Here is a 22184-nt window from a genome sequence, read left to right on the forward strand (position 1 = left end):
AATGAAGATGGCTAATGCTAATAATGACAACTTTATAATAATACATGAAAAAGTCTGTATGACTTCCCTTCAAAGCTGTTATATCTTCACGTATATTTTTATTGTTCATTGAGAATATATTACCTATGTCTTGGAGTATAGCAGGATAGCATTAGCTACACTACAGAGTGTAATTTTTCCTTTTAGAATTGTGATTGAAGTTCAAAGCTGAGAAAAGAAGGGGCAAAGAACATATATTCTAGGTTTAGAGGGCCACTGCGTGTTGCTGAGGCCAGTCTTCAGAGGACTGAACATAAAGAGGAGGACCGAAGAGAGGGGACAAGACTGTCTTTTACAGGAATGCAGTGTTTGTGATAAGGGATGTTCTTCTTCCTCTTTTTTGCCTCCTCCCTCCAAAATCATGGGTGAATGTTGTATGAGAGCTACCTATAAAACCACTGGGGCATCTGATTGCTGGTGGCTATTGGGATATGGAGATAGTCAAACAAAGAAAGTGAGGGGGGAATATGAATAAGGAGCTAGAATACATTTCCCCTGTTTGGTGTGATAAGAACGCTATAGTTAAAATTAGATTTGGCTGCAGGTGACAGAAAATCTAAAGTAACAGTAGGGCTTAAGTTAGATGCTTATCTTGCTCTCTCATATAAATAAACTCCATGGATCTGGGCAATCTAAAAACCTTCCAGCTCTGGTAATAATAGATGAGGCAATCTGGGCCAGCCACCGCTCTAAATGCAACTAAAAAGCTGGGGGGAAAAAAACCTCTCCTTAGAATCATCAAAGAGCTAGCAAGATAGTGAGACATACCAGGCTGTGACCAGAGAGATGAGTAACACTAGGCCACTTTTGTCCTGGGGTACTTCTCAGTTCAAAGGAGAGCAGAGAGACTGATTTGTACTTTTTGGTGGCTTCCGATGGTGAGAGAAAAAGTGGTAATTGGTGGACCCAGGTGAATCACCTCTGCTTTGTGCTGTGTCCCCAAGGGGCTGTACTTTTGGAGTGTAGATAAACCAGGAGTTTATTTCCTTGCACAAGACACCAGTTTCTTTGTGTCATATGATGTCCCAGAAATCCAAAGACCTTCAGCCTAGATTAAAGTGGCCTTTTACTGCTAATGTCTATGGTGCTTGGCAGAAGCCAACAAAAATGTCCTAAGAAAATAACACTATGTTAGGTCTCATATTATTTCAGCAAATACTTTTCTTTTAAATATATATGTACTACACCATCAAAGATAATGCAGTAAGACATGATGAATAAGAATCAACCAACAGAAAAAAAGACAGTTTAGGTACATAAGTGATACAGATATTGAAATTATCAGACATAGACTATAAAACAACTGTTTGCTCTCTCCAAGAAATAAACACTTGAAAATTTAGCAAAACCCAGAAATTTAAAAAAGAGGCAGAATAGAGTTAAAAAGAGTATCAAATAGAAACCCTAGAACTAGAATGCACAGTAAGCAAAGTAAGTAAAGAACCCAGATGCAATTAACAGAAAATTAGATATAGTTACAAAGAGAATTAATAAACTGAATATTATTGGGAGAATCTATCCAGTGTGGAGAGCCAACAGGATGGCTAGACTGAAGAGAGGGGAGGAGACAGGAGAAAAAAATCATTATTAGAAATAAACAGTCTACAGACAATGACAAAGAACAATTTCTCAGGTTATAAATCACTTCTAAATTTCTTTACCCCAAGTAAGATAATTCCAAAATACATAAAGTAAAAATTATCAAAACTTCAGGAATAAGTAGAGAAATTGACAACCATAGTGGATGATTTTACTACACATCTGTCAGTAATTGATAGAACAATCAGACAAACATCAGTAAGAATTTAAAAGAGTTGAACAACACATTGAATAAACCTAAGAATGTTTCAGGAACTGTTCTAGGTATTGGGGAAGAGTAGTAGATAAAACAGAAAAATCTTGGCTTTCATAAGGAAAGCTATGAAGAAACATCAAGCTGAGAAGGTGATACAAAGTACTAGGGGTTGAGGGGTGGTTTGCAAATTTTAGTGGGGTGGTCAAGGAAGACCTGACTGAGAAGTTGACATCTGGGCAAATACCTCAGAGGTGGTGGGAGGAAAAGCATTCCAGGAAGAGTGAGTAGCAAGAATACCCCTAATGATACCACTGCACAGCTCTCTCTCGTTATCCAGGGATGACCTCAAATATGAGGAAAGAAAGGGATTGCGAGAGAAAGAAAGTAGCAAAGCGGAGGAAACTGGACCTTGGAAAAGAAATCTAAGGGCAGAAAGAAGATTCTGAACTTTGTCTCAAAAAATTCTACCCCTGATCTTGATCAGAGGAAGAATAAAGTTAGCAATTATGAATTTTTAGTCTATAAAATTATCCATTTTTATTTTATAGTCATTTATGCATTAAATAAAATTTCCAACCACACACAGAGATCTCTGATCTCACTACTTTTGCAGAATTATTTTCATTAGAAGTTTTCCTTCTAGTCTCATCTATATGCAAGCCTCTTTTTTTCCAACCCATAAAAAACCTTTGTTGAGCCCAGATATGAGTCACAGAGTTAGGTGACTCATCTCCCACAATTTCTTTGAGCCAGAATCTAAAGGTGAAAGGGTGACAATTTCCACAGACGACCTGTGAAGAATGGTTCTGGGGCATTCAAGGTGCACAAGGTGCTTGGTAGCTCCTGAGGGCATGATGGGAAATAGAGGATTAGAGCAGTTGAGCCAGAATTCAGGGTCCTCAAAACGGGAAGGGCTGGGGCAACAGCAGCACTAACAATCCTAGTTTCCATTCTGCAAACAGCAGCATAAAAGGGAAGGAGGTCCAAATTAAAAAATAGAACACAAACGCAACATTTTATCAATAGGAAATCAATTTTCATCTATCTACCCTGAGAGGAGCCTTGGAAACATCCATCTTTCTCCCATCTATGTTCCCAGAGCTCCTTACACAATGCCTAGTACACAGCTTGGGTGCGGTGGGTGCTGGTGGGATTGGGTAAAGCAACAGGGATGCAGTGGCTAGATGTGGGAAGCACTGTGAGAAACTGTGAGCTCGACACGCCTGGGTTCAAATCCTAGTTTTACTACTTGTTAGTTGTGGGCCTTGGACAAATTACTCTTTGAGCCTCTGTTTCCTAATTTTAAAATGGTTATAATAGTTCCTACCTGGCAAGGTTATAATGAAAATTAAGTGAGATAATTCCTGTCATGTGGTTTTCAGCACATGGCATGTGCTGTTTTGACAACTTTGTCACTTTGGTCCTGTGACCATCATGCTAAAGGCTAGAAGTGAAGGTTGGGGAGATTAACAATTTGATTGTTAATCCATAACAAAGTATTTCAGGATATTTTGGTCCGTATTTTGTAGGAAATATCTTAATTCTAGCCTCCATTTTATCATCTGCCACAGACTTAAGTTGTCTTTGAATTTCCAGTAGCATTACTGTCTCTAGCTGTGAAAAATAGGCAGTTCTCCAAAGACCTTTCCATGTCTGTGCTGAAAGGTGCAATGCGGAGTTTTGCTGCAGTGAGTCTGCAGCCACTGTCTTGCTGAGGAAGCCTCTTAGACTCCCCGAAGCTGGCTTTGTGAAGTTTCTGTTTTGCATAATAATAATTTGGCCGAGAAAGGACTTCAGGGACATCATTGTCTTTTATACTGTGAGCCTGATTCTATTAATCAACTCCCAGAGAACAAGTCAATCACTTTCCTCCTTGGGCCTCTTCGGTGCCATTTAGAAAAGCATCTTGTTAGTGGAGTAGTGTTACCTGTACCTCCCTATCTTCTGTATGGACTGGGGCAAGGTGCAAATCAAATGCCTCTGCAAAACCATCTTCCTTCTGTCTGCAGAAGAAAAGCAAGAGACAGAAAATGTATTCAGATTTGCTCACCTGGGACTTTCTGATTGAAGACTAATTATGACTTGATGTTCAAGTTTGAATGGGCCAACCAAAAAAAAAATCTGTCTCCATCCTCAGGAATGTCATTCCAGTTGAGTTTGATTTTACTTATGTATGTGCTTGTAACTAAAAGTTTCCTCTGGAAGGAATAAAGTTATAGGAAATGAAACAAAATTAACAGTTTCTCTGCCTCTTAATGCCACAATTAAATATTACTCTCACTAATTATAATAGTAGTTATCCTTTATTGAATAATTAATATATGTTAACTATTTTGCTAAGTGCTTTATGTGTTTAATCTCTTTTTTATTTTAAAAACAATTTTCAAGGAAAGAAGTATTTATCCCTATTTTGCAGTAAAGGAAACTGAGATTCCACTAAGAAGTCATGTCTTTACCTAATTTCATTACAATATCCCTCATTTAATCCTCTGCTTACCTAATACTGCAACTCTGCCTTCTGAGCCCTCGTGTCTACATTTGTAGGCCTTCAGTCTCTTCGCTCATATTTGTTCCAAATGCAGTCTCAGCCACAGCCCCAGTATCTGAGCATCTGAGTATGGGCTGGCTGAAGTCCATTGCTATTGGTTGTTCTGGGACGGGACCTTTTTGTTTTTTTGCTTATACTCGAGGTAGATAAGGATATCAGGTCACTACTAAAAATACAAAATGGTACTGTGTCATTTTGTAAAACTGGTGGTAAATATATAGCATTTGATAAATCTTGAGATGGTATAGGCGCAAAGTAAAAGTGGGTTTTAGAAAGTATTTAGGCAGGCTGGGCCTGGTGGCTAACACCTGTAATCTCATCACTTTGGGAGGCTGATGTGGGTGGATCACTTGAGGTCAGAAGTTTGAGACCAGCCTGGCCAATGTGATGAAACCCCCTCTCCACAAAAAAAATCAAAAACAAAAAAACCCTCCAAAACAAAAAATTAGTTGCATGCGATGGCAGGCGCCTGTAATTCTAGCTACTTGGGAGGCTGAGTCAGGAGAATTGCTCGAGCCCAGGAGGCAGAGGTTGCAGTGAGCTGAGATCACGCTACTGTGCTCCAGTGTGGGTGACGTGTTGAGTGACCTTGTCTCAAAAAACTAAATAAGTAAATAAAAGAAAATATTTAGGTAAATATATACAAGAGGTTTTACTATAAATATGGGGACTAAGGTTCCTGTGGGTATCACCTCTTCTTTGGTTCTGCTTCTCTTGTGAACATATATTCTTCATGTCCCAGCAGGCATCTTCATCAGTTATACTGGACAATGTGTGGTGCCACCCATCCCACCATTCTGGTACTCATTTCTACCAAGCGTGGATGGGGGGGTTGGAGAGGGAGAGTGAAGATATCTGCCTGATATCTGCAAGCCTGGTTTCTCTTCTCAACTCTACCATCAACCAGCTATGAGACTTTGGGGAAATCAGTTAGTTTCTCTGGGCTTCAGTTTTCTTTCTTTTCTCTCTCTCTCTCTCTCTCTCTCTTTCTTTCTTTCTTTTCTTTCTTTCTGTCTTTCTTTCTTTCTTGATAGAGTCTTGGTCTGTTCCCCCAGGCTGTAGTGCAATGGCATGATCTTGGCTCACTGCAACCTCCGGCGCCCTGGTTCAAGCGATTCTCCTGCCTCAGCCTCCTGAATAGCTGGGATACAGGTGTGCACCACCACACCCAGCTAATTTTTGTATTTTTAGTAGAGATGAGGTTTCACCATGTTGATCAGGCTGGTCTCAAACTCCTGACCTTGTGATCTACTCACCTTGGCCTCCTAACGTGCTGGGATTACAGGCGTGAGCAACCATGCCTGGCCCAGTTTTCTTCTCTGTAAAATGAGGGCATTGGATCTACAGTTCTCTTAAGAGACCATTTTAATGGAAAGTTAGGATGTTGAGAACAGAGAAAACCATTAAGCTCTAGCCAGAAACATCCTGCTGGTGTCAGAGATAGGCTGTTGAATTCATTGGGCATAGGTGCGAAGCATGGCCCTATTTCCTATGCTCAAATCGTTTGAATATTGCTACCTTCTCCTCAGATGTTGAAAGCATGTCTTCCTTTTTCAGATGAGAGAGCCGAGGCTAATTTGGCCATTGGCTGGCCATGGCCTATTAGTTATTGCTGATTACTTAGTTAGCAGGGCAAATGCATTATCGATGAATGGCAGATGAGTGGCAGCTGATGTGATGGCAGCCAGGAATAATTGCCAGGAAATGAAGAGGGCTGCCCTACTTTGCTTTACTGAAGTTCGCAGGTGCCTCCAGAGACTCATGGCTCTTAATGATTTTTGTTAAGTTTGGAGAACAGTTGGACTGCAGATTAATTTCAACACGTTTCTTCCTGACATTTCTCATTTAAAAGATGCTAAAATTCTAAAATGAACAAAAATCAAAAGTGTCTTCTTTACTCAAGGGGAAAATTGCCTCTTTGCGGAAATGCTTTCTAAGGAATATTGACTTCTCGATCTGACTGAGACATTTGTCTGTCATGAGTTTCCTCACTGACCCTACTTTCCTTTCTTTCTCCAAGTATTTGTTTCTATGCACTTTTGTTCTTTCTTCTCTTTTGTCTGAGATAAAAAGATAGTTTTCTTCCTAGTGCCAACTCTTCCACCTGTACTCTGGAATTATCTTCCTGATTATTAAAGTAATACATATTTATCACAGAAAATTTGGAAAATGTGAGCTGTAAAAGAAGAAAATAATATGACTCATAATCCCACCACACAGAGAAAGTTGCTGTTAACATTTTGAGGTCTTATTTTTTTTTTCTAGGCACACTTTTTAAAATAATAAAATTATGATTCTATTTATACTAATTTGAGTGGTACTTAAAAATTAATATTATGCAGAGAGTATTTTCCATGCTATTAACTATTTTTCGAGAACCTTGCTTTAATGACTGTATCACATTTTATTGTGGGATTGTATGCCAATTTGCTGTTGTTCCTTTCACCTGGCATTAAGACTTGTCCCTGCACTTTTGATCTTGTCCTTTCTTAGCTCCCCTAAGAGTGTACCCTTTCATCATTGCCTCTGCTCTTCCTTCATCACCGCTGTGTTTTCTGCTGATGCTTTCTTGCATCTTCAGGCACATAGGTGCACCTCTACTCTCATCTCTAATCTGCTGTGTCATTTTGGATGTTTCCCATTTCAGTCTCTGTTTGTTTTGTTTTTTTTTTCATTGTATCACAGTCTGTGAACTGACGGTTTTGTCTCCTGCAAATTCATATGTCAATATCCTAACCTCCAATGAGATGATATTTGGAGGTGAGGCCTCTTGGAGGTCATTAGACCAAGAGGGTGGAGCTATAATGGATGGGATTAGTGCCTTTATAAGAGGAGGCATGAAGGCGCTTACTTCTCTCCTCCACTGTTTGCCATGTGAGGATACGATGAGAAGGCAGCCATCTGCAACCAGGAAGAGGGCCCTCGTCAGAACTTGACCATATTGGGACCTTGATCTCAGACTTCCCAACCTCTAGAATATTGAGAAATTAATGTCTGTTTTGTACCCCACCCAGTCTATGGTACTTTGTTACAGTAGCTAGGACAGACTGAGACACACAGATAATCTAAGCATGGCTCTGGGTGTGTCACTGCTTCTAGTGAAGATCAGGCCCCAACCTAGCTTCCCAGGCTCATTTACCCTCCACATACACCCCTTCATCTAATCTAATTGTATTGCCCATGTACACCCAGGCATCTTGCTCATGACCTACCTCCTGGCCATCGTGCATAAGCATGATACATATTCATTAAAATCACTGACAAAAATGTCAAACCTCAGCCCTGTGGCCCAACATTAGGGACTTACAAGATGAAAGCAATCTACCTATCAACAGTTTTTAAGCAAAGATGATTTAGCCAGTTGTTTATATAGAGAATGGCTGAACATTGCAGCCCATGCTTCTCCATCCTGTCTCCTGTGATATTGCTAGTGGCCCAGTTGAAATTTAGAATAGGTCAGACCTGCTGCACCTCCACGTTTCCCTAATCATCACATCTGCCTTACCAGAGCAAAAAGGAAGGTGACATTGTCAGGTTCTGATCTTCATGAGCCCATGCTGACTCCTGAAGATCACTGCTGCCTCTTCTGAAGGTTCAGAAGATTCCTTAAAAAGTCACTCCAAATCTGTGAATTTTTTTTTCTCCCTTTTGGAAAATTGAAACTATTGGTGTTGATTGTTTGCTGATATCCATAAGGTGACAGATGGAGAGTACAAGCCAGGTGCCTGGGGTGGACTTGAAATGGGTCCGTGGTCTTTGTAGGCATTTGCTGTGGTGAGGATTTAGCTCTCCTGCTTTCCCTCTGTTCCATGACCATGACCTGAGGTCTGCCGCCCGCTTCTGATACTGCAGCCACCAGTAGCACATAGTAGGATGGTAGGCAGAGTAACGCTCCCGAAACGTGTGCATGTTCTAATCCCTGGAACCCGTGGATTAGAACATGAACCCATGTGGTCTCACAGGGCAAAAGGGCTTTGTATATATGATGATATTAAAGATTTGAGATGAGGAGATTATCCTGGATTATCTGGGTGGGTTCAATACAATTACATAGGTCCTTAAAAGAGCTAAAAAAAGATTTGAGGAGGCCGGGAGTGGTGGCTCACGCCTGTAATCCCAGCACTTTGGGAGGCCAAGGCAGGTGGATCACGAGGTCAAGAGATCGAGACCATCCTGGTCAACACAGTGAAACCCCATCTCTACTGAAAATACAAAAAAATTAGCTGGGCATAGTGGCACGTGCCTGTAATCCCAGCTACTCGGGAGGCTGAGGCAAGAGAATTGCCTGAACCCAGGAGGTGGAGGTTGTCGTGAGCTGAGATCGCACCATTGCACTCCAGCCTGGGTAACAAGAGCGAAACTCCTTCTCAGAAAAAAAGATTTGAGGATGGGGGAAGGAACCATGACTCAAGGATGTGGGCAGCACCGGAAGCTGGAAAAGGCCAGGGAGCAGATTCCCAGTAGAGCCTCCAGAAGGAACGTAGCCCTGCTGACACCTCGATTTTAGCCCCATGAAATCCAGTTCAGACTTCTGATCTCCAGAACTGTGAAATAATAAATGTGTCATTTTATGCCACCTGGTTTGTGGTGATTTATTATTACGGCAATAGGAAAGTATTACAGTAGGTGACCAATAGACATTTTAAATTCTTGAGATTTGAAGAAGGCCTGAATACCTGTCTACTGTGATCCCTATCCTGAATTCCCCTTTTTATGACTTCTGTCAAAGGGAAGCCTGTGGTGTATATGTTGGGATCGGGAAGAAGAGTACAGGCAAAGGAAAATGGGAGATGAGAAACATATGTAAATACACAGTAGAATAGCTTTTTGGAGATGTAAGTCACATAACATTTCACCCATTTAAAGAATACGGTTCAGTAGACTTTAACATACTTAAAGAGGCAACCATCACAATTGATTTGGGAACATCCCATCACTCCAAAAGGAAATCCTCTACCCGTTAGCAGTCATCCTCTAATCCCTCTCACCCCCACCTCCTGGCAGCCACTAATCTACTTCCTATCTCTATAGATTGATCGATTCTAGACATTTTACATAAATGGAATCATACTATATGTGGCATTTTCTGTCAGGCTTCTTTCACTTGGTGTAGTGTTTTCAGAGTTCATCCGTGTTGTAGCATGCATCAGAACGTCATTCCTTTCTATCGCTGAGTAATATCCCACTGCATGGGTAGACCACATTTTGCTTAACAATTTATCAGTTGATGAGCATTTGGGTTGTTCACACTTTTGGCTTTTATGAATGATGCTGCTGTGAATAATTGTATGCAAAAGTTTGTGTGGACATACACTTCCATTTCTCTTGGCCCTGTATCTAGGTGTGGAAGATCTAGGTCATCTGATGACTTTATGTTTAAACGTTGAGGAGCCACTAGTCACTTTTCCAAATGAGCTGCACCATTTTATTATACTTTCCCACAAGCAATACATGAGAAACCATCATCAAAAGAAATTCTTGCTGGCCTCTGAAAGTTATGTAAAGGATACAAAATGCAAAATATGGACAAAAAGAGTGACCTGGATGTTTCTAGAAGTAAAACAGCATCAAAAGAAACTTGGGTGACCATTTGGCCTGAAAACTCTTGAATGATACCTGGATTTTTTTTTTTCCTGTTAGAAACAGTTCATATTGGCCAAATTATATTGGCAACTGGCTGCAATAAATTATTTTGATGACTTCAGTCTGTTTGGTTTCTTTGCATTTCGTTTGACTAGCTTTTGAGAAATTCTGATGACTAATGCCCTGGAGGGGCTTCTTGAACAACACAGTGGGGCAGGACTAAGTGCCCCATATGAATAAACACATACTATTATTCTTAGTTAAAAATAATAGCAATTCAAGGTGAAGAGCATTATGCATTTTGGAATTTTTATGAGTTTGCTAGGGCTGACATAAAGTACCACAGACAAGGTAAATTAAACAACAGAAATGTATTCTCTCATAATTCTGAAGGCTGAAAGAGAGCTGAATCAAGGTGTTGGCAAGTGTGGTTTCCTCTCTTGTGGTTTCCTGTGGAGGCCTTTCTCCTTGGCTGATAGGTGGCCATCTTCACCATCTATGGGTTTGTCTTCACGTGGCCTTCCCTCTATGTGTATCTGTGTCTTAATCTGCTATTATAAGGATATCAGTCATGAGGACTCACCTTGATAACTTCATTTACCATAGTTACCTCTTTAAAGACCTTATCTCCAAATACTAGGGGTTAGGACTTCAACATAGGAATTTTGAGGGGGACACAATTCAGCCCAAGACAAAGTTCAGTATCATAAAATTATATTTACTATACCAAAGGGATCTGGGCTAGTGGAGAAAACAGACTTTAAAAGTATATATTATTTTTACTGTGTATCTTTAGGTGAAAGCATGAGCTTGAGGTCCTTATTAAACATGGAAAGATGTTTGTTCTTGGTGCAAGAATGTCTTTGAAGGGTAGTGTAAGACCTAGAGCAGACTCGAGAAAACGGTAAATGGATGCAGAATGCATTCTCAGTTGTTCTTCTGTCTTCCCCTATGTTCCCTCCTCACCCATCACAATTAGGTATCAAGGTTACAGCAAGGGTTACCTTGCTGTAACCCTTCCATTAAAACCTGTTCTCACTATCTGCAACTTATTCACACTGTAGTATGAATGTCTGACAACAACTTCAGGAGTTTTTTTTTTTTCTTTTCTGCTTTACGTTTTGTTTTTCCAGAGGCCCAAGCCTTAAACCAAAGGAATCATGCCTTAAAGGAACTTCAGAGATGACTGAGGGGATGAAGACAGTATTTCCTGAAATCCTTTTCAGTACCTTGGATATCACCTCACCCAGATAATTGCTTACTTGCTGTTTTACGTCAGTCTCGATAAGAACTCAAGAAAAAAGATGCACTTAATTAAAAATAAAGCCCAATTCCAGAGAAAGATAGCTTGCAAAAAAATTTTCTAGCTCTAATGTTACCCACTTGTGTTGCTAATGATGGTATACTTCTTAGTGTGAGTCAACATGTGCTGGCTCCTGTTTTCAGGTTCCTAGATTTTTACCTGCCTGACTTATTTTCAGAGGAACTGGCCTAACATCTCATGAGTGTTGATACTATTAGAACCGGCCAATATTTGTGTTGGCTAGGGGGTGGGGTGGGGCTGGGAGGCTGGCTTTCCTGTTGGTCTCTAACCTGCAGAGCTGTTGCTATCAATCACGTAGAATGAAAACTCCATCTTTAATGGTGCTCATTACGTCATTCACTGTCTGAAGGGAGTGCACACTGTAAGTTAACACGAGCAATGATAGTTGAGGATGGAAGCCTGATTATATTTGATCTTCATGATTTCAGTGTCTGGAGTGATGTGGCTAGATATCTTTGTGCCTCTTCCCTTTCTACTTGCTGAAAAGTGTCTGATTCAACAGAAAAGTCCTTCAAAGTCTGGATGAAAGAAGCTTGTCTGGGAGCTTCTTGATTATAGAAAGGCCTCTTTAGCTTTGAAATGAGGAAATAATCAGAGTCTTCCTATTATACCCTGGGAAAGATGCTCAGAGACATAACAATTCAGGAGGAAAAATGGACAAAATGCCTTTGAACCTTCCCATCTCACCATAATTAAATTTAATTCCAGGAAGTGGAGCCCAACAAAGGGCAGCCTCTATGTAGAAATGATTTCCCTCTAGATCTAGGGATGACCCGATAGCCAAAGGTTGAGATTAATTTGATCAAAGCCTAAACCTCCATCTTTTATGTCATGAATCTCTTTCGGATTTGTAATTCTCATCTGTAAAATAGATATATGCTACTCTTCCGGCTCATGACCTTGGGAAAATCACTATATATTTAATACTTTAGTACATTTCATACATTAGTAAAATTAATATTTTACTTATTAGTGTTACAACAAAATAAGCTAAGGTTTATAAGGTGCCTAGCACATAAAGATTAGATTACTTTGCCTTGCCTTGGTAGCAAAACTCTCTAAAAAAGCCACTTAATATGAATATGTTGAATTTTTTGAAAAATAGAGAATAGTAAGATGAACACAACTTATTCATTACCTAGATTTAACAATTGTTAACATTTTGCTATATTTGCTTAATCTCTTTTTAATATTTTTCTGAAGAATTTGAAGTAAATTATAGACATAACTTTAACTTGAAATGCTTAACATGTGCCTGTAAAAATGAACATATTTTCCTATAACTATAGTACCACTTTAACAAAATTAGTAATAATTTCTCAGTATCAGCTGACACTTAATCTATACTGAAAATTTTCAGTGGTTTCTAAACGTCTTTCAAAGCTGATTTATTCAAGCAAGATCCTGATATGCCTCTCAGCAGGGAACTCTGTTTCATCTCATTGCTGCCCACTAAGGGGCCAACCTCGTTCTGCTGTGTACTAGTCAGCAGATCTGAAATTCCTCAGTAAGTCAGGCGAGGGACATACTTTACGCTAATTCAATATGCAAACTTAAAAAGATAAACTATTCACAACAGTAAATGACTCGTATGTTTTCAGGGACTGGTTGAAGACTTGAAGTTGTGGTCTTCTTTTTGGTACATCTTAGCGTGCATTCACAGGTGCTTGAATGACGGGAATATGATTAGTGATAGTAGGATTGGGGTGGTGCAAACAGGATGAAAAACTCATTTACATGGCAAATCTAAAAGAATCAAATTTACAGAAGCAGAAAGTAAAGTGTAAATAGGTAGGTCAGTCCTGGATCTAGCCCACTGGCCAGAGGCTCCTATAAACACCCTTAACTCAGCTCCGAAGAGAAAACTATTTCTCCCAACTTCCTTGGTGGCCAAAGATAAAATTGGGGGATCCCAGTGGAGGAGGTGGCTTTGCACAAGGATGGAATGGACTCATCAATACCCCACATAGGTTTAACTCCTACCTATCATGGCTCGGTGGAAAGGCACAGATCTGGGTTCAGATCCCAGCTCCACTCTTCTAGCTGCATGACCTTGGGAAAATTATCATACGTTTCATACTTTAGTTTCGTTTTTCTCTTCTGCGTTGTGCTAATACTTTTGTCTACTTTTCATAGATAGATGTTGAAGAGATGATAGCCAGTGAACACAGAGTTCTAGGTGTACAGTAACCATATTATCTATCTATCTATCTATCTATCTATCTATCTATCTATCTATCTATCTATCTTTTATTGTTATTATTATAATAGTTTACTTCCTATGGTGGTCGGTGCTTCCAGCTCTATTGATGAATGCATCCCACACTTGACTGTGCTCAAAATGTCATGACCTAAAGTGAAATAAATACAGGAGACATAGAAACCTATTATAGGTTAGGGGTTTTCTGTTGCATTTCAAGCAAAGCATTTCTCCTCAATCCCTGTCCATCTCCTAACCCTCTTGGTCCATATAGAGGTACTGCAGTTCAAGGTCCCAAGGCTATCCATGGCTGAAGCCTCTCTCTAACTCCGATGCCAAAACCTTGCAAATCTCTGCCTCCTGCTGGCCCTACTTCCCAAGGTCAGTCCTGGATCTAGCCCACTGGCCAAAGGGTCTTGTAAACACCCTCAGCTCAGCTCCAGAGAGAAAACTGTTTCTCCCAACTTCCTTGGTGGCCAAATTATCCTTTTCTAAATCAGTTTTATTCCTATAGAATTTAGAAAGCAAAATACCTTTGTTTTTCCAGGAAAGAGGTTTTCACAACAGCATTTGGCAAGTACTTGTCACTGCTCAAGGGTTGCTAGGAGGCAGGTGAAGGCTGGCTCAACAGAGTTGCAAAGCATGGCAGTCTACTCTCTAAAATTGCAGTTTTGATTTTAAATTTTAGCTTGCATCTTAATCAGCTGGGATAGTTAAAATTCAAGTTCCTGGGTCTACGGGTCTGGGATGGCTTGTGTTTCTAATAAACATTCTAATATAGATGACCCAGGGATCAGGATCACGCTTGGAGAAACGTGGAAGCAAGTCAACTTGCTTAAAAGTGAGTGTGTGGAATTGCCTCTAGAGGAATTGGTTTTCAGTGACTGAAGAGCTGGGAAACGTTTTCCTAAAGAACATAGAGTCTTTTCAGTATGTTTTCTGGAAGATAGTTCTCCACAGCCATTTATCCGTGCTGAGGAGGTGTTCTAGTTTCTTTGCCTTTATTATGAAAAGCTTCTGTGGTCTGTTATCGTTTACCTCATCATCGCCCAGGTAGCCAGGAGAGGGAAGGGAACTTTCTAGGCCATGGAGCATCACGTGAAAGGCCTGTGATGGGAAACGTATGAAGAGCTGAAGGATCTTCAGGTAAATTAACTTGATTTGGCGCTAGCCTGGCTATGGGAAATACCAGGGAGAAGATGATGCCCATGATGGGTTCTGGTTTCTGCTTATCCACCTGGTGGGTATCATTCAGGAAGTTAGGAAACACTAGGAGGAGAGTCTTGTCTTTTTATTGTTTCTTTGTCTGAAGGACTGGGAGATGGAAATGAGAGTTTGGTTTTGGACCCGGTTAATTTGAGATGCCTTTGAGATGTCTAGCAGAGATGGTAAGTAGGCAGCTGGGCTGATGGGTGTGGGGCTGGGAGGCATCTGGGTTCGACACAGAAAACTATCAGTCATGTGGGAATTGGTGTTTATGGAAGCTGTGGGTATGGGTGCAACTTTCCGGATAGCGTGGAGGGAGAATTATTAAGTTCTGATGACTGACCCAGAAGAATCTTGCCAAGCAAAGGTTAGGGAGAAGGGGAGAAGCCAACGAAAGGAAACCTGAGGGAAGCTAATTTTTCTCAAGTGAAAAGTTTAGGCATTAAAAGTCAAATGGAGAGGCTGGGCTCAGTGGCTCTCACCTATAATGCCAGCACTTTGGGAGGCAGAGGTGGGAGGATCACTTGAGGCTGAGTTTGAGACTAGTCTGGGCAACATAGCAAGACCTCATCTCCATCTGAAAAAAAATGAACTGGAAGAAACCAGTTGTTAGAAGGAGGTTGAATGTACTAGAGAGAGAAAGATTCCATATGAAATGTACATAGGAAGGCAGGAAGTGTGAGACCCACAGCCATGTGTTCCAAAGAGGTTATGGTGACACCGTCACAAAGTATTTTGCTGAGTATATGTCAGGGCACAGGAGTTCTGAAGTGTCACAGGGTTTTTGGTCTCTGAAGAGCTAGTGTGCTTTGGCTTCCACATTGACTCCTCTGCCTGGGGAGGAGATGTCTCTGTGAACATACAAGAGCTGTGGATGTTTGCAGAGACTCAGGACTGAGAAGGGTTTTTGCGTGGGAGAGTTTATCTCCAACATTCCCTTCAACCAGGCTGGTCACACAGTGTCTATAGTGCTCTATGCCCTGATGTGGCCTCAGAAGGAATGGCCTGGAAAGACTAGTACTTGTTTATTCTTTTCTATTTCCCTCAACTGAATTACGCAGCTATATAGGATTCCTATTATAAATTCCATTAATCAGCTTTTCCTAATGAAAGATTTCTGCATTTTGGGGCAATTTTGTGGAAATATTTTGCAAAATGTGAAATGACAGCTGCCTCTTGTCAGACACCCTGATTCCAGCTGCACCAGTAATTTAGGTTTCAGAAAGTTCTCAGACAGGAAGGAGTCATGCTATAGACAGAAAACCACCCATACATTTAATTCCACTGGAATTGCATTTAGATCCTATGTTCAAGCTAGAGAAAGTGTGTGATTCTGGAATGGTTGCTGAGAAAGATTGTTTCCAGATTTTTTTCTTCTTATACCTTTTGTTTTTATTTTATTATTATTATTATTTTGATTTGTAGTATTTCTTTTTTATTGCATTTTAGATTTTGGGGTACATGTGAAGAACATGCAAGATAGTTGCATAGATACACACGTGGCAGTGTGATTTGCTGCCTTCCTCCCCTTCACTTATATCTGGCATTTCTCTCCATGCTATCTCTCCCCAAATCCCCACAGCACGCTGTCCCTTCCCTATTCTCCCCAACAGACCCCAGCGTGTAGTGCTCCCCTCCCTGTGTCCATGTGTTCTTGTTTCCAGATTTTTATTCATCTATTTGTACTTTCTTGGTACCAATGATCAGTTTAATGCATGCCAACTGAGCATTTTGTCCAAGTTGCTGGGTGGGAGACAGATGAACAAGGTATGGTCCATGTTACCAGAGTGCCGGGGATAGATGGGTTCACAGATACAAAGTGATCATCTCTACAATACAGATAAAACAAAATGAAATGAAAAAGTAACACAGAAGCAGAGAAGGTGAAGGAGGTGATGGAGTGTGTGTGTGTGTGTGTGTGTGTGTGTGTGTATTTAATGGTGAGACAGGCAGAGCTAGGACAAAGCCTGGAACTGGAAAATGTCCACAGAGTAGACGACAGTCAAGTTGGATCATGAAACATGGGTGGGAGTTTGACAAGCAGAGATGGAGGGGAAGTGGGGAAGCCAGTGGCAAACACAAGGTCTGTTTGGGTATGTTTGCTGAGCAGAGCTGTTACCTTGGACTCTCCAGGCCACACACCTTCAAAGAATTCCCACCAATTTCAAAATAAAGCCCAACTCTACACCCAGCTTGGAGTAGGGAATGTCTGGCTGTGCAGTTGGGCTTCATTCTGCAGGAAGTGGAGAGTCATTGAAGGAGTCTGACCTGAGAGGTCCGAGGTAACAGCTCTGCACAACAAGGTCTTCCAGGGGAAAAGTAGAGGGGTGAATTGGGGGCAAGGAGGCCTGTTGGGGGCTGTGTCAAAATCCTAGGTGAGAATCCATGAACCAGAATGAGAACAGGAACAATGGGGTTGAAAAAAAGGAGATGGCAGCTGTGAGGGAAGGACATAGAAAGGAAAGGGGGAAGTCGACAGTGAATCGAAATCAACAGACATATTTACTCAGTAGAGACAATGTTTATCCGCTACCCCCAATATTTTCTCTCTCCCTCTTCTTTAGTTATGGAACCACTAGCCAGGTACATGGTTACTCAGGATAAAGACCACATTTTTTTCTAGCCTGCTTGCAGCGAGAGGGCTCTAGGTATCAAGCTTTGGCTAACAGGATGAATGGGGCAGTTTCTGTGTGCTCTCTGTTCCTTCTCCCTGCAATCCCCATTCCAATTCTTAGATGTGGCCGAGATGGTTGGAGCCCCATCCAGTCATTAACAAAGCCTCTGCAGGACAGGTCAGCCAGAGAGGAGGAGTCTTCTTCCCTGACACCATGGACCAGCCTTGCAGGCAACCGAGATGTTTATGGGAGGAAGAAATAACTACAGTCTTGGTTAAGCTACTTTATTTTGGGTTTTCAGTCACTCACAGGTGAACCTAATTTGAGCTGACAAAAATAGTGACTGATTTTGGCTTCTGCTGACAAACCTGAGACTAAAGCTAGGAGCCTGGGCCCCAGGAGAGGGGAGGTTAGAAGGAACATCCCATTCAGGAGAGCAGAGCAGGTTCTGAGCACAAGGTAGTTCGGCAAATGCTAAGAAGAAAGATGGTCAGGAAGAACCCCTGCCCCATGTGCTGCCTTTCGGCCCTGGTAGAGTTTGTCACATTCTAGTCCTTAATTAGCAATGTCTTGGGAAGCAAAGGGATGCCAGTGTCCATGCTTGGCTTTATAGAGAACAGGGTGAATAGCTTGGGCAGCCAGGAGAAGCTGTTATGAGTTAGCCAGTGATGAAGGATAGAGAGGTGATATCGGGAAGAGGCATAAGGGACATCTTGGACAACATAAACACTTCTGGACATCCTTAGATGTATTTGGGAGGGTACTGACAATTTCATCTTGCACAACGGGGAGCTCAGATGGCCATCTTCCAAATATCAAAGGGGACAATCTGCATTTCACCTTAGGTTAGAGGTTGGCCTAGATGACCTCTGAAGCTATTTTCAAGTCTGAGAACCTATGATTCCATGAAACAATTACATCACTAGCTTGATTTCCTAGTAGTTGTCATTCTTGTTTCCCCTCAACTGTTTTCTGGCAGGAGTCATGTGCTCGGATACATGGTGTGCATGTATTGGCTGGTGGGGCTAGGATAGTAATGTCGTGATTGGGTTTTCAGTCCACTAAGGTCCCACCAGTGCTGATCCTGAAATGGGACGAAACCTGAGAACCACCTGGGAGGAGGGCCAGGACTCAGATGGAAGTGGACGTCCTGGAAAGGAACACTGGGGTGAGTGCCAGGCCATGCGATAATTATTTTTAGAAGGTGTAATCATCAAAGACAATATTTTGAGCAGGAAGCATTCCAGGGCCGGATCTGGGGGCTGGGATCCCAGGAGAAAGGAAGTCGAAGGGATAGGTGAGGACTAGTCTGATGTGGCTGGTGGCAGAGAGGGCGGCTTCCCTTGGGGAAGCCTCTGTTTGTTTGTTTACTTTTGAATATGCAGAAGTGCTGAACAAGAGAGATTTGATTTAAACTAGGGAACTGGAACTAGTTGTAGAAACTCCATTTTTATATCAACCAGTACCAGGGGGCATTGGGGAATGTGCAATGATGTGTTTTTTGCCTAATCTGTGCATATATTGCATCCTGAGACTCTCTGACATTATAGAGTATGTTTTCTTATGGAGAACTGGGTAGGCAGCTTGGGAGGACATTCCTAATTCCAGAAGCAAAGCTTCTGAAACAAAAATGTCTGCTGCCCTGGGTGGCAGCTCTAGAAAGTTAGCCGAGTGGTTACAAAACCAGGAGGGAGATTTCATCATGAGGACTAGATCTGGGTATATTTTATCTCCAAATTAATTTATTATTCTTTTGTCGTCTTGTACCATCTCTATATTTATATCATTTATATGCATCTTATATTTATTTTCTTTGCCATCATAGATAATTAAATCCTATACTACTTCTTGGCACAAAATCGAGTATCTATCATCTATCTATCTATCATCTATCTATCTATCTCTCTCTCTATCTATCTATCATCTATCTATCTATCTATCTATCTATCTATCTATCTATCATCTATCTATCTGTTTTTAGAGGGAGCTTAGCTGATCACATTTTAAAGATTGTGAGAGGCATTTTAGTTTCTGCTCCAGGTTGGCTTAGATGATCTGAAAGGACATCATCTATCACCTCTCCCCTTCATCACCTGTGCCTAAAGTTGTTTTTTTTAAAGAAATAATCTCTTCAGCAAATGCTCATTCTGTTGCCTCCTCAGGATATTAACCCTTTAGGACAATTTACTCCAAAAAACATCTTACTCAGTAAACAGGGTTATGTTCCATGGATAGAACACTGAGCCCAGGCAGCTCTGCAATTGCAAAGAAAAAAGCCCTCGTCCAGAATTATTTTTGGAATGCAAGAGAGGCCAAACACATTGCTGTACTATATCAGAAAAATGAGAAGTGGAGAGGGAGAGACACTATGGAAAAGGTGATGAGCAAAAAAATAAATTGCAGGGAGCCAAGTCAGTGTACAAACGGTGAGAGGCAGCCCCACTGGAATCCTTCATCCTGACAGGTCCCAAGGTGCAAGCTGGGCACCTTCTTGAGGAATCATTTCAGCCTGCGGTGGGGGGAGCTGGACAACCAAGATCTGCCAGAGACAAATGCTTCTCTGAGGGTGAAGAGTGAGGGCAACTGCAGCCAAGTGTCCTGGAGCACAGCAGGGCTTTGCAGAGGGGAGAAAAGGGCAGGAGGCAGAAGCAAAGGACCCCTTCCCTGGGAACAGGCACTTCCACCCAGCTGCTCCCTGAGGTCTCTGGGCACTTCTCAGGGGCTCAGTGGACTGGTGTGAACTCACCTCTCTGTGTTTTCTTGTGGTAGCTTTGAGGCCTCATGTCTTTTTGAACCGTGGGAGGCAGTATGAAGTTAAAAGAGCATTTTTTTTTAAATGAGATCAACCCAGTTCAAATGCTGGCTCTGCCTCTTAGATGTATGGTTTTGGCCATGTAGGCTCAACATTTCTTTGTCTAGAATATCGGGATATCTCCTAAGATAGCTATGAATGCTAACTAGTAACAAACAACAATACTTTTTGTGTTCTTGATCTATAGAAGATTCTCAGAAAATGTGAGTCCTCTTCCCCTGGGGCCATTCTTTAGACCTGGCACCTGTAGAATTTGTGTAATTTTGTAATTAATGGCTGTCCCACCTAAGATGGCACCAGCAATATGCCTAACATCACTGGACCCAGGTTAAACTGACCAGTTGAGGATGCTTTATAGCCTTCATCAGAGAGGGGACAGAGCCATCCCCACAGGAATCCCTGACCAGACAATACCAGCTGTTTATGAAATGCCTGTCCTGTGCCCTGAGCTGTGCTAGGGACAGTGAAGTAAGTATACATAGCTATTTAGAAGAAGAGTTCTGCCCTGAAGGCTTCATAATCTGGATGGGAGAGCAATGCTGACACTTTATAGATTAGAAGCTCTGAAACTCGAAACAGATATACAACCCTAGATGTGGTCCACACTGCAGAGTCCATGAGGGACTATGACATTTTGGCAGAGAAATTCTATACCTCTTTTAATGCAGCAAAAGATGGCAGCCCCCCTACGGCTGAAGCATCTTATGCTGAATTAAGCAGACTGAGAAGGACTGATAAAAACAAATAAGAGGGCCGGGTATGGTGGCTCAAGCTTGTAATCCCAGCACTTTGGGAGGCCGAGGCGGGTGGATCACGAGGTCAAGAGATCACAACCATCCTGGTCAGCATGGTGAAACCATGTCTCTACTAAAAATGCAAAAAAAATTAGCTGGACACGGTGCTGTGTGCCTGTAATCCCAGCTACTCAGGAGGCTGAGGTAGGAGAACTGCCTGAACCCAGGAGGTGGAGGTTGCGGTGAGCCAAGATCGCGCCATTGCACTCCAGCCTGGGTAGCAAGAGCGAAACTCCGTCTCAAAAAAACAAAAAACAAATAAGAGCTTGTGTTTCTTTAAGGTGTTTTTTTCTATTTGTTTGTTTTTTGCCAGGGCTTGTTCTAATCACTGTGCCTCATTCATCTTTATTGTAACCTGACAAGAATAAGTAATATTAACCGCAGTTTATAGGCGCAGGGCTGCATGCTCTGGGAGGCAACCCAAGGGGACATGAGAAGGACCAAGATTCAAACCTGGGTCTTTCTGGCCTTAAAACTTGATATTCCTTCGACTATGATGTGCTGTGTCCTACAGAATTAGACAGCACACCCCTAAGAACTGCTGAGTAGGCAGCATTTCCCCTAAGAACTTTCAGATATCACTTTGGAATAAGGACACACAACCCTGGTAGAAATACAGCAAGTGGCTGACTACAGCATCACAGGGGAGGGAGGGAGATGCCAAGGCTGAGTTGAAATCACCCCTGCCAGTCTGCTCCTCTGTGCAGAGTGCAAACACTTTTGCCCCACCACAGCCAGCACTGGGTCACTTCCTTGGCTCTGAGGGGCATAGGCTGCCTGGCAGGTGCTGTGACCTCTCCTCAGTCCCCGTGATGAGATACTTTCCTCAGGGAAGGCTACTGCAGCCAGGTGAGACAGGTGGTGAATGGAAAAGGGGGGCACGTTAGTCCTGGGTCCTTGTTCTAATTCTTCCCTTTCCTGGCTGGTCACTGAACCATCCACGTCTGAAAACTGGGTTAGTTTTACCATCTCCTTCCCAGGGCTTTGAGGGAGTAAGATAAAGTCCTACAGTGAGACAGCTCCGTGAAGTGCTGCATCCATGCCAGGTAACATTGACACCTAGCACTGCTGTGGGTGAGGGGTAGATTTTTTTCCCCCATAAGTGTAATTTGCTAAATTTGCCCTGAAAATAGACTCCAAACTACACTGTTGGCAGAGGATGAAAGAAAGGCCTGACGTCTGCCAAAGCCATAAAACTGCTCTCAGGAAGCTACTGGCTACAAGGAGAGCCCCAGCTGAGGAGAGTGGCTGAGAGAATAACCTCCTCC

At 42.0% G+C, this 22184-nt stretch overlaps 1 long non-coding RNA gene across 1 annotated transcript in view; it reads left to right on the top strand.

Moving 5' to 3' along the window:
- Window positions 1–22184, top strand: part of LOC144580139 (uncharacterized) — a 150763-nt gene that overhangs the window by 19419 nt on the left and 109160 nt on the right. The window lies entirely within an intron of this gene.

Source organism: Callithrix jacchus, chromosome 18, assembly GCF_049354715.1.
Source record: "Callithrix jacchus isolate 240 chromosome 18, calJac240_pri, whole genome shotgun sequence".
Lineage (NCBI taxonomy): Eukaryota > Metazoa > Chordata > Mammalia > Primates > Cebidae > Callithrix > Callithrix jacchus.